The 10,569-nt window shown below is 39.9% G+C and overlaps 1 long non-coding RNA gene across 1 annotated transcript; it reads left to right on the top strand.

The window, feature by feature from the left end:
• Positions 1-9,480: 9,480 nt before the first annotated feature.
• Positions 9,481-10,569, top strand: LOC147623115 (uncharacterized). Its single transcript, XR_015269405.1, has 3 exons — positions 9,481-9,626; positions 10,226-10,257; positions 10,380-10,569. It is a non-coding gene; the product is annotated as an uncharacterized LOC147623115 (long non-coding RNA).

Here is a 10,569-nt window from a genome sequence, read left to right as displayed (position 1 = left end):
TGTCAATCTATGGAAACTAGACATTGTTGTTGAAGATGAAAATCAGAAGGTACGCATTGCTAGTAGCTCTATTGATTTATAGCAATTGAGTTTGGCAAGTTCTAATCATTTCTAAAATTTTATCTTCCAGTTGTATGTGGAGTCGGATCCATTTATCCTTCGTGCCTTTGGAGATCATCATGCGACAAGACTGGGAAATGAATCCTCACTGGGCAATTACCTGAAGTCCCTTAGATATCCCCAGGTGCTGGTCTACCATTCAAGGTTCTCGAAGGAGAGCGTTACTTCTGTGCTTAATGTATTGAAGGTTCTTTCAAGGTATCTAGGGGGATATCCAATGAGGTGGAACGTAGACAAAGCTTTTCTTTTGGATAAGGAATTTGCTCAGTGGACCTTTGGACAAGGCCCCAGATACCTTTTTTTAAGAAGTAATTATTATTTAGCCTATGCACTGGCTTGTGGGCTGAAGGATACCAGGATGCTTGCCCCTATGGAAAACAAGAGCTTCTTCATTTCTGGCAGCCCGTTTCAAGAGTGCTCTCTCAACCAACTACAAAAGATCCCCCTCCCCCCACTGTAGAAGAGCTCGCTCCCCCCACTGTTGAAGAGTTGCCATCCTCCTCAAAAAAGACAAGGCTTGATGTATAAATACAATCATAATAAATCCTATCTTCCTTTTTAATTTTTACTTTTCTTAAGTTTTCAATGTGTTGTACTCAAGGTCTCACTTTACTTTTTGTTTTTCTTACATTAAGATATTTATGTAATCTCATTTAGCGTGTCACTTCCGATTTGCGATGAATGAAAATTGAAATATCATTATATACGCATAAAAAATTTGTACAAACTCTCCATCGAGGAGGAGTGATGAGCACATTGCATAAAACAATTGTGACCTTGAAATATGAACACTTACAAATAGCCACTCGAGGAGGGCAGTGTTGAAATTAGAGCAATGTGATGAGCTATGGTGGATCAAACACTAGAATCAACATCATTAACAAAGTGATTAGCAAATAATTAAGACGTAATTAGTGAGTAATTAGCAAATAGCTTAATGTACTAGGCATGGATAATCAAAAACTAGCAAATTCTCATTAGGCCAATGCCTCAATTTATAGAGTTTACATCCAAGCATCTAATCCCACTGATTTCTCCTTGATTCACTCCACCTCTCCCAGAATATCTCCACCTCTTTTGCTTGATTCTCTCCACCTCTTCACTTTTCCCAGAATATCTCCCAGAATATCTCCACACTTCCTAAATCTTCTCATGCTACCCTTTATTCTCTCCCAGTAGATTCTTCTCACCTTTTCACAGGTTCTTTCACATTTACTCATTCTCTTTTACAGCCTCTAACCAAGTGAATACTCCTAGTACACCTAGACCCTATACCAAGTTTCCCTCTTACATGATAGTCCGCGACTAGTGCCTAGCACACCTCCCCTCAAGTTAACTTTGCACACCTGGACCCTGTATCAAGTTTCTCTCTTACTTGACAGTCCGCGACCAGTGCCTCAAGTCCCTAAACTGTTGAAAATACAAGTGAATAGGGTGTGTGCGGGAACAAGCTCTTGGATAGAGACTGTAAAAGAGGAGATGTAATTGTGAAAGAACCTGTGAAAAGGTGAGAAGAATCTACTGGGAGAGAATAAAGGATAGCATGAGAAAATTTAGGAGTGTGGAGTTATTCTAGGAGATATTCAGGGAAAAGAGAAGAGGTGGAGAGAATCAGGCAAAAGGTGGAGATATTCTGGGAGTGAATCATGGAGAAATCAATGGGATTTGATGCTTGATGTAAACTCTATAAATTGAGGCATAGCCCTAATGAGAATTTGCTGGTTTTTGAGTATCCATGCCTACATTAATCTATTTGCTAATTATTCACTAATTACATCTTAATCATTTGCTAATCACTTTATTAATGATGTTGATTCTAGTGTTTGATCCACCATAGCTCATCATTATGCTCAAATTTCAACATGGTATCAGAGCCATGCCTAGAATCAATTAGGTTTATGAACCCATTAGTTAATTAATTAGGATTAGTAGAAAATTAGCAAATAATCAAAATTTTAGTGAGTTTTCACTTCTAGAGAAGAAAGGGCTCGACTCAACAGCAGGAGAGGAAAAAGCATTCTTCACCCGAGGAGGATTCTCTCGAGGACGAGGACGAGGAAGAGGCAAAGTAGGAGGGAGGACCTTCACTTGCCACAAATATGGAAAGCCAGGACACATGGCGAGAGACTGCTACAGCAAACCCAGTGAAGAAGGAACGACATCGGCAAACTTCATGGAGGCTCCAAGGGAAGTGGAGTCGGATCATCTTTTCTGAGGGAGAGAGAGAGAGAGACCCCACAACCCAATGTAACCTGCCCCAACAAAGTAAAACCACCTCTGAGCCACCGATGATGTAGGCCACGTGGTAGATGTATGTGTGAGCACTTTAGTCAAGGTCGCGGGCACTTATAGTAGCCTTGGACACATAGAGAGAGAGAGTGTCAAGGACTATGGAGTTTAGGGACTTGAGGCACTGGTCACGGACTGTCAAGTAAGAGAGAAACTTGATGCAGGGTCCAGGTGTGCTAAGATAACTTGAGGGGAGGAGTAGACATTGGTCGCGGACTATCAAGTAATGGGAGGCAAACTTGGTATAGGGTCTAGGTGTACTAGGAGTATTCACTTGAGGGGAGGTGTTGAAAATACAAGTGAATAGGGTGTGTGCGGGAACAAGCTCTTGGATAGAGACTGTAAAAGAGGAGATGTAATTGTGAAAGAACATGTGAAAAGGTGAGAAGAATCTACTGGGAGAGAATAAAGGGTAGCATGAGAGAATTTAGAAGTGTGGAGTTATTCTGGGACATATTTAGGGAAAAGAGAAGAGGTGGAGAGAATCAGGCAAAAGGTGGAGATATTCTGGGAGTGAATCATGGAGAAATCAATGGGATTTGATGCTTGATGTAAACTCTATAAATTGAGGCATAGCCCTAATGAGAATTTGCTGGTTTTTGAGTATCCATGCCTACATTAATCTATTTGCTAATTATTCACTAATTACATCTTAATCATTTGCTAATCACTTTGTTAATGATGTTGATTCTAGTGTTTGATCCACCATAGCTCATCATTATTCTCAAATTTCAACATAAACTCCATAGTCCTTGACACACACTCTCTCTCTCTATGTGTCCAAGGCTACTATAAGTGCCCACAACCTTGACTAAAGTTGTAAGGTTCCCCCCTTCCACAAATGGGGGAAACGCTTAAGATAGTCCGCTAAGTCTTATCTTAGAGAAAATTTCCTACTCATCGACACCTTGACCATACAGAGATTCAAGGATACGATTCATAGGTAAGACCTAGTTCTATCCCGCAGGAGAAGCGTAGTCTTCTAAAAATCAAATTACCCATAGGTAAAATGATCATAAATTGGGCAACTACTAGTCTTGATTCCTAGAGACAACGCTTTTTTCCTCATCCATGCAAGGCACAGCCGTTGGCCTAGTCTTCTAGAGTAGAATTGCTCGAGAACCTATTTATCTAACGTAGGGCTTTCACTTAATATGTTGGAAAGCTACCCGACTAATCGGGTCCACCCGTCCGTAGGATGGTGCCGTCGGGGCATTCCATCCTCCCACTTTCCACCCTACTCACGCGTCAATTTGTTTTCTAATTAATCCTACCACACTGTTTGACATAAACAAACATGTTCTTTAATTAAGGCCCTTTCACAAGGTTTATTAAAACAGCCTTTGCCTTTTTCCACAATACAATAATGCCAAAGATAAGATTTATAAAAACAAAGTTTAAACATGAATCAATTTCATACAAGCCAAACTGGCTCTCTTATTCTTTTCCTTTATACCGCCGATGATCTAGAATTCGGCCTTCCAGCCTCCACATGTTGGGCAAAACCCTACGGGACCATACACCTCATCGTCGGCCGCTGGCGAGGACTCAAGCCGGCCTGTCGCCCTCTCAGGCTCCATCGCTCGATCCTCCCGCCCCTCAGAGGGATGTCTGCGCACTAGGGTGGACTAATTCACCGCACTAGCCTGGGCCCTCAGAACTAGGCAGCATCATCACAATCACTTGCCTCAATCGGCAAACCTCATTCTTCCAATGGTATGAGGGATACCATGGGCCAACTCCAGGCCTTACTAACGTCTCCGCCGTCCGGCTACACAAGCACAAGAACGGGACAGCGTCAAGGCAGGGAGAAGTTGTACCTGTACCTTAATTTAACCAAGATAACAATCCATTTACTCACTAAATCATAGGACTAGAATCCATGTTACCTTCTTAAGAAAACAATTCTTTTCTCACACAGATTTTAGCATTTCAACTTGAGATTACGATAAGACATTCTTTATTAAGACATATGCTGTTGTTTAAAAGAATACAAACTTTAAATGGTAAATCAATCAAATAGATCACTGTAACAATCAATAGAGAAGCCGGGGCCATACCTCAACCCCTAAGAATGATATGTAAATAAAAAACAAAATATGTATATACCTTATAGAAATTTGTCGTTTATCTCGTTGTCCTTGCTTGTCACTCAACAAGAGCTTTAGAACTTGACATATGAGAATAGAGTCTTCTAATACCTTGTCCTTTGATTGAAATCATCCAATAATCTCCAAGCTTTATCTCCTCTTACTCATACTGTGATTCTTCTCTCTTTCTAAGATCTATGGCAAAATAGCCTTCTCCTACAGGGCTACGGCATACTATTCTTTCTCTAAAAGAAAAGCTATGGAGTTTTGGTCTCTTCCTCGAAAGATTATAGCAATCTAAGCTTCTTTTCTGAGATATTAGATAAGAATGAAGGGATATATGCATCTCAAACTCTAGGATTACCTTGAGGCTACTTGCTGCCTTCTCACAGTTTTCTCTATGTAGTGACCCTGACAGAAACAGGAAACTGTTTCGGCCATAACTCTCTGATAAAAACTCAGAATATAGTCATGTAACCAGTCAAAAGAACGGGAAGGCATCTGGTGTACAAGCTTGCGCAGGCAGAATAGGCAAAAACGTCTGTATATAGCCGCAAACGCACCATCTTTAGAAACGCGTTGTTTTTCCACATTTTTAGTATGCATGGACTCTAAATGTGTAAAAGTACTCTAAATATGACCTCTTATCACCTAAAATCGAAATTCTATTTTTGGGGATACTTATCTCTTAATAGAACTATTCTTATGTTCTTATTTCTTTTAGGATTTTTGGAGCTAATATTTTTATTCTAACACTTTTCTAATGTTTCTAGCCTTATTGTCTCACTCTTTCTAATTACACTCTCTTTTCTTATTGAAATCTATATTAAAAGAGACACATACATACATGGCTTGGGAGGGACGTTACAAAAGTGCTCACACATACATCTACCACGTGGCCTACATCATCGGTGGCTCTCAGAGGTGGTTTTACTTTGTTGGGGCAGGTTACATTGGGTTGTGGGGTCTCTCTCTCTCTCTCTCTCTCTCTCTCTCTCTCTCTCTCTCTCTCTCTCTCTCTCTCAGAAAAGATGATCCGACTCCACTTCCTTTGGAGCCTCCATGAAGTTTGCCGATGTCGTTTCCTTCTCCACTGGGTTTGCTGTAGCAGTCTCTTACCATGTGTCCTAGCTTTCCACATTTGTGGCAAGTGAAGGTCCTTCCTCCTACTCTGCCTCTTCCTCTTCCTCGTCCTCGTCCTCGTCCTCGAGAGAATCCTCCTTGGGTGAAGAATGCTTTTTCTTCTCCTGTTGTTGAGTCGAGCCATTTCTTCTCTTGCCTCTGCTCTCTTGCTCTAGTAGAGCTGATTCTATCTCGTGTAGCTTCAATTCAGGTACATTTTTTAGTGTTGCTACAATATTTTCATATTCACCTTTGTCCACACTCTTCAGAAGCACTGCTAGTGCCTCATCATCTTCTACCTTTTTGCCAATAGCTGCCAGCAGCTGTTGCTTAATGCTTTTATATCTGTTCAAGTGTGTGATTAAAGGTTCACTTTCCTTCATGTCCAATTTGTAGAATTGCATTAACAGATTTATCTTTGAATTTTTAGCTTGTGTGCCAAATAATTTATTGAGTTCATCCCATGCATCTTTTGTCCATTGTATCCCTATGATGTGATGAATGATTTCATCATTTAAACTGAGTGCAATAAGTCCCAATACTTTTTCATTCCTGCTCTTCCACTCATTTTTCCCTCTCTCTGGACATTCATCTCTTCCCTCAACTAACCCCCACAGATTTTTCCTCATGAGCAAATACATGGTTTTTGTCTGCCATGTGTAAAATTGCTCCCCATTAAATTTGGCTATTTCCTGTGCTGTACTCATGATGATGTGAAAGGGGGTCTTACCTCTTGATCCAATTTCAAGATTCAAGGGCAGTGTCTACCCTTTTACAACTCAATCTGGTGTTTAATAGATGATTACAACAAATTTATCAGCATAAAATCACCAGAAATTACATTAAATCAAGGGTAACCAATTTGTACGGGATGGTTGGAGTATCAAACCAACTCCGAATTGCAATCTGAAGTTATAGGGATCTGTATCAGATACCTAATGGTTAATTTGAACCCTCAATTGCATCAAAATACAGTGATTAGTACTGATTAATCATCACTGATTAGTAAATTAATCCATTGTTTTGTGTATAGAAAACAGAGTATGCGGGGAGTCCAGATTTGGTGCCTTAGACTTCAAATGAGCTCAAATGCTTTCAAGGCCATCAATAGCAATGAGTCTAGTAGAGGATTAAGCCAATAAACATAAGATTTGACCAAATATTGAATGCTTAATCTCTGTTTTACCAAAGTCACCTGTAGATTTGATGAAGAGCTTGGATCTCACTGTAGACTTGATGAAATTAAATTCTGACTTCACCAGCTTGTAGAGCATGCTTGAAAACCCTTGGAGCTATGAGAAATTAGAGCAATTTGATTGGATGAAGCAACAATGTCAAAAACTCCTCAGAAAAATAGCACCAGCAAAAATCGCGATTTCTCCTGTGTTTCTTGGCGGTTTGCTACGTCGATTCAACTGGCTGGAGCATTAATGAGTTAGCTACCTTGTGCTAGAAGGGTTTGGCCTATTTTGAAGTGTGCAAGGAGCTAGAGCTCCTCCACCAGCTGGGGTACAGAGGCTAGTTGAAAAAAGAGAGAAAATTATAATTTTTTACTAATCCTAATTAGCAAGATAATGAGCTCACAAAATGATGGATTCTAGGCATGGCTCTGATACCATGTTGAAATTAGGGTAATGTGATGAGCTATGGTGGATCAAACACTAGAATCAACATCATTAACAAAGTGATTAGCAAATAATTAAGATGTAATTAGTGAGAGTAATTAGCAAATAGCTTAATGTAGGCATGGATAATGTGATGAGCTATGGTGGATCAAACACTAGAATCAACATCATTAACAAAGTGATTAGCAAATAATTAAGACGTAATTAGTGAGTAATTAGCAAATAGCTTAAGACGTAATTAGTGAGTAATTAGCAAATAGCTTAAGATGTAATTAGTGAGTAATTAGCAAATAGCTTAAGATGTAATTAGTGAGTAATTAGCAAATAGCTTAATGTAGGCATGGATAATCAAAAACTAGCAAATTCTCATTAGGTCAATGCCTCAATTTATAGAGTTTACATCCAAGCATCTAATCCCACTGATTTCTCCTTGATTTACTCCACCTCTCCCAGAATATCTCCACCTCTTTTGCTTGATTCTCTCCACCTCTTCACTTTTCCCAGAATATCTCCCAGAATATCTCCACACTTCCTAAATCTTCTCATGCTACCCTTTACTCTCTCCCAGTAGATTCTTCTCACCTTTTCACATGTTCTTTCACATTTACTCATTCTCTTTTACAACCTCTAACCAAGGGCTTTTTCCCGCACACACCCTATTCACTTGTGTTTTCAACAGGCAGCACAATAGCCACAGTGCTTTGCTCTTTGTGACAGCGAACCATCTCACCATGGAGCGGCATTCTTTGAAAAATTGTTTAATTTGGGGAAAAATGTTTTGAAGATAAGGAAATGTTTTTAATATATCTTAGTTGGTTGGATCCTCGAGCATTTTTACTTGGATATGGTTTCTAAAGGACCCTTCACCTAGGATAAATACTATACAGCCATCAAACTTCAAGAGGGTAAATCATTAAATAAAAAAGAACTGAGTGCATGAGCAAGAATAAATAATTGAACAAATGGATATTGATGAGGAGATGATATGGAGGCCAAGTTAACTTCGCTTTACACTCAACAATGTGAATCCAAGGTTCTCAAAGCTTCTACATGATTTCTCGCCTATAGGGACATTATCTACCATATATAATAATTGATGAATCTCCTAACAAGTGCATAAGGTTTTCACTCCAACCTAGCTAGGCACTCTTGGAAAGCTTCTCTCGTTTATTTGTCTAGTATCTTGGCTAAAAAATGTTTAAAAGAGTGCATACTGCTTGTGGTACTCAAGTGTGTGTCTCTGGCTTTTCTTAAAACCTATTAGCTAACAAATATGTAGTTATACAAGATGGAAGATCATGCACTTGCTCAATATTGGTTCTTTGCCTTCATTTGAAATCTATAAATTTATTATGTAGATCCAACAATAACATCCAAGGCTCACAATTTTTAAATCAAAGGAGTATGGCATAAAAAATGTTTTTGGTTTAGAACTTCTAAGTTTTAGATGTTTTCCAAAAGCTACTAAAATACAAAAGATAATTTGTCATACATATGTCCTTCCTACACATCTTAAGGCTAATCATGAGCATGTGTGGGATGAACATGCATACATGCAAGTGAGCATGTGTGAGATGAACACCTATACACGGAAGTGAGTAGTCATGAGCTTTAGCATACACACAAGCGCTATATACTTATGCACATGTGCATGCATTCTCTCTCTCTCTCTCTTGGTTGGTATAGTTGCTTTTTCACTCTTAGACTAAACAAAAAGACAACAAAAGGGAAACAATAGAGGAGTTACATATTTTGTGATCCAAAGTGTCAACCTCTTTCAGAAATTTAGAAGAAGGTATTTAAAAACTTCACAAAACAGTCCTTTTTTTAACAATAGTTTTATATATATATATATATATATATATAATTCCAAAAACAACTTTACATCCGGTCAGAGTTACAATCTCATATCCACAAACTCTACTCCTATTTTTTTTCATGAAAGGTCAAGATTTTTGGGAGGTCGCGCTGCATATTAAAAAAGAATGCCTGGGAGTACAAATGGCCCAAACATTTTATTTCATTGATCTTTTCATAAAGGAGACATAGGGAAGGGAGTGGTCGACATTTATAGATGGGTATGCCAAGTTGCAAGAATGGGGATCAATAATGGAGCACCGGCCGGACCCAAAATAGTACAAATATGAGTGTAAAGCTGTAAAGCATAACTATAAAAACAGGGCTGGGAGTCTCAAGCTCCAAGGGGCTCCCTTCTCTCTCTCTCTACTCTAGAAGTTCTTGTCTAGTTTTGACTGCTCTGCAAATAACGTTACTAAACTTGAAGAAAGCATGGCGCTTAGAAAGGCCATGTGGAGTTTGTATGTAGGAATATTTGCCCATTGCATGGTATCGAACGTCGAAAGCAGGCACATTCCATCAGGTGAAAAACCAGCATTGTGTATGTGTTGATGAGAGAGAGAGAGAGAGAGAGACAGAGGGAGGGGGGTGCAGGCACACAACCAGCTCTACTATGTGTCTGTGTGTGTTTTCAGAGAGAGAGAGAGAGAGAGAGAGTGGCTGGCACACTTCATCAGGTTACTAACCAGCTCTGTTATGTGTGTGCGTGTGTGTGCTTTGGGAGAGGAGAGAGAGAGTGTGGCAGGAACACTTCATCAGGTTACTAATCAGCTCTGTTGTGTGTGTGCGTGTGTGTGCTTTGGGAGAGGAGAGAGAGTAATCAGCTCTGTTGTGTGTGTGCGTGTGTGTGCTTTGGGAGAGGAGAGAGAGAGTGTGGCAGGAACACTTCATCAGGTTATTAACCAGTTGTGTGTGTGTGTGTGTGTGTGTGTGTGTGAGAGAGAGAGAGAGAGAGAGAGACGGGGGAGAGCGAGGGATAAGCTGGGGGGAGGAGGTCGGCACTCTCGATTTTATCATAATTAGATTAAAACGTGTTTAAGCACTTCAAATTTTACTAATTACTGCTTGCATCGTAATCTTCATGGCACGCGGTTTGAACACACATATCTTGCCTGTGTATAGCACGGCATCCTGTTGCAGCAGATTCTCCGAAGGTTGGGAAAACAAACGTGCGATCAACTCATGACCAGATTTGCTGCTTTCCATACCTTAATCTTTTTTAGTCAAAACGCTAATGAGGCTTATCACCCGCCGTTTTATTTTTTCTTGTGATCAGAGCCGTCATGTGGCGTCAATTAGCGGACTAATTAGCACGGACCCGTCATTAGCTGATTACAGCCTGCCCGTCCCAAACAACAGGCACAAGCCAGAGCACAAGGGTTCTTCGCCAGTCAAAATAGTGATCCGTCCATAGGCCCTATGTTCTCCTTAATTTATTGGACCATAATAAATCAGTCTCCGAATAA

Source organism: Cibotium barometz, chromosome 27 (genome assembly GCF_041138505.1).
Source record: "Cibotium barometz isolate CiBa-2024 chromosome 27, ASM4113850v1, whole genome shotgun sequence".
NCBI lineage: Eukaryota > Viridiplantae > Streptophyta > Polypodiopsida > Cyatheales > Cibotiaceae > Cibotium > Cibotium barometz.
Note: the sequence above shows the minus strand (reverse complement) of the source record. Positions and strands in the feature narration are given on the sequence as shown.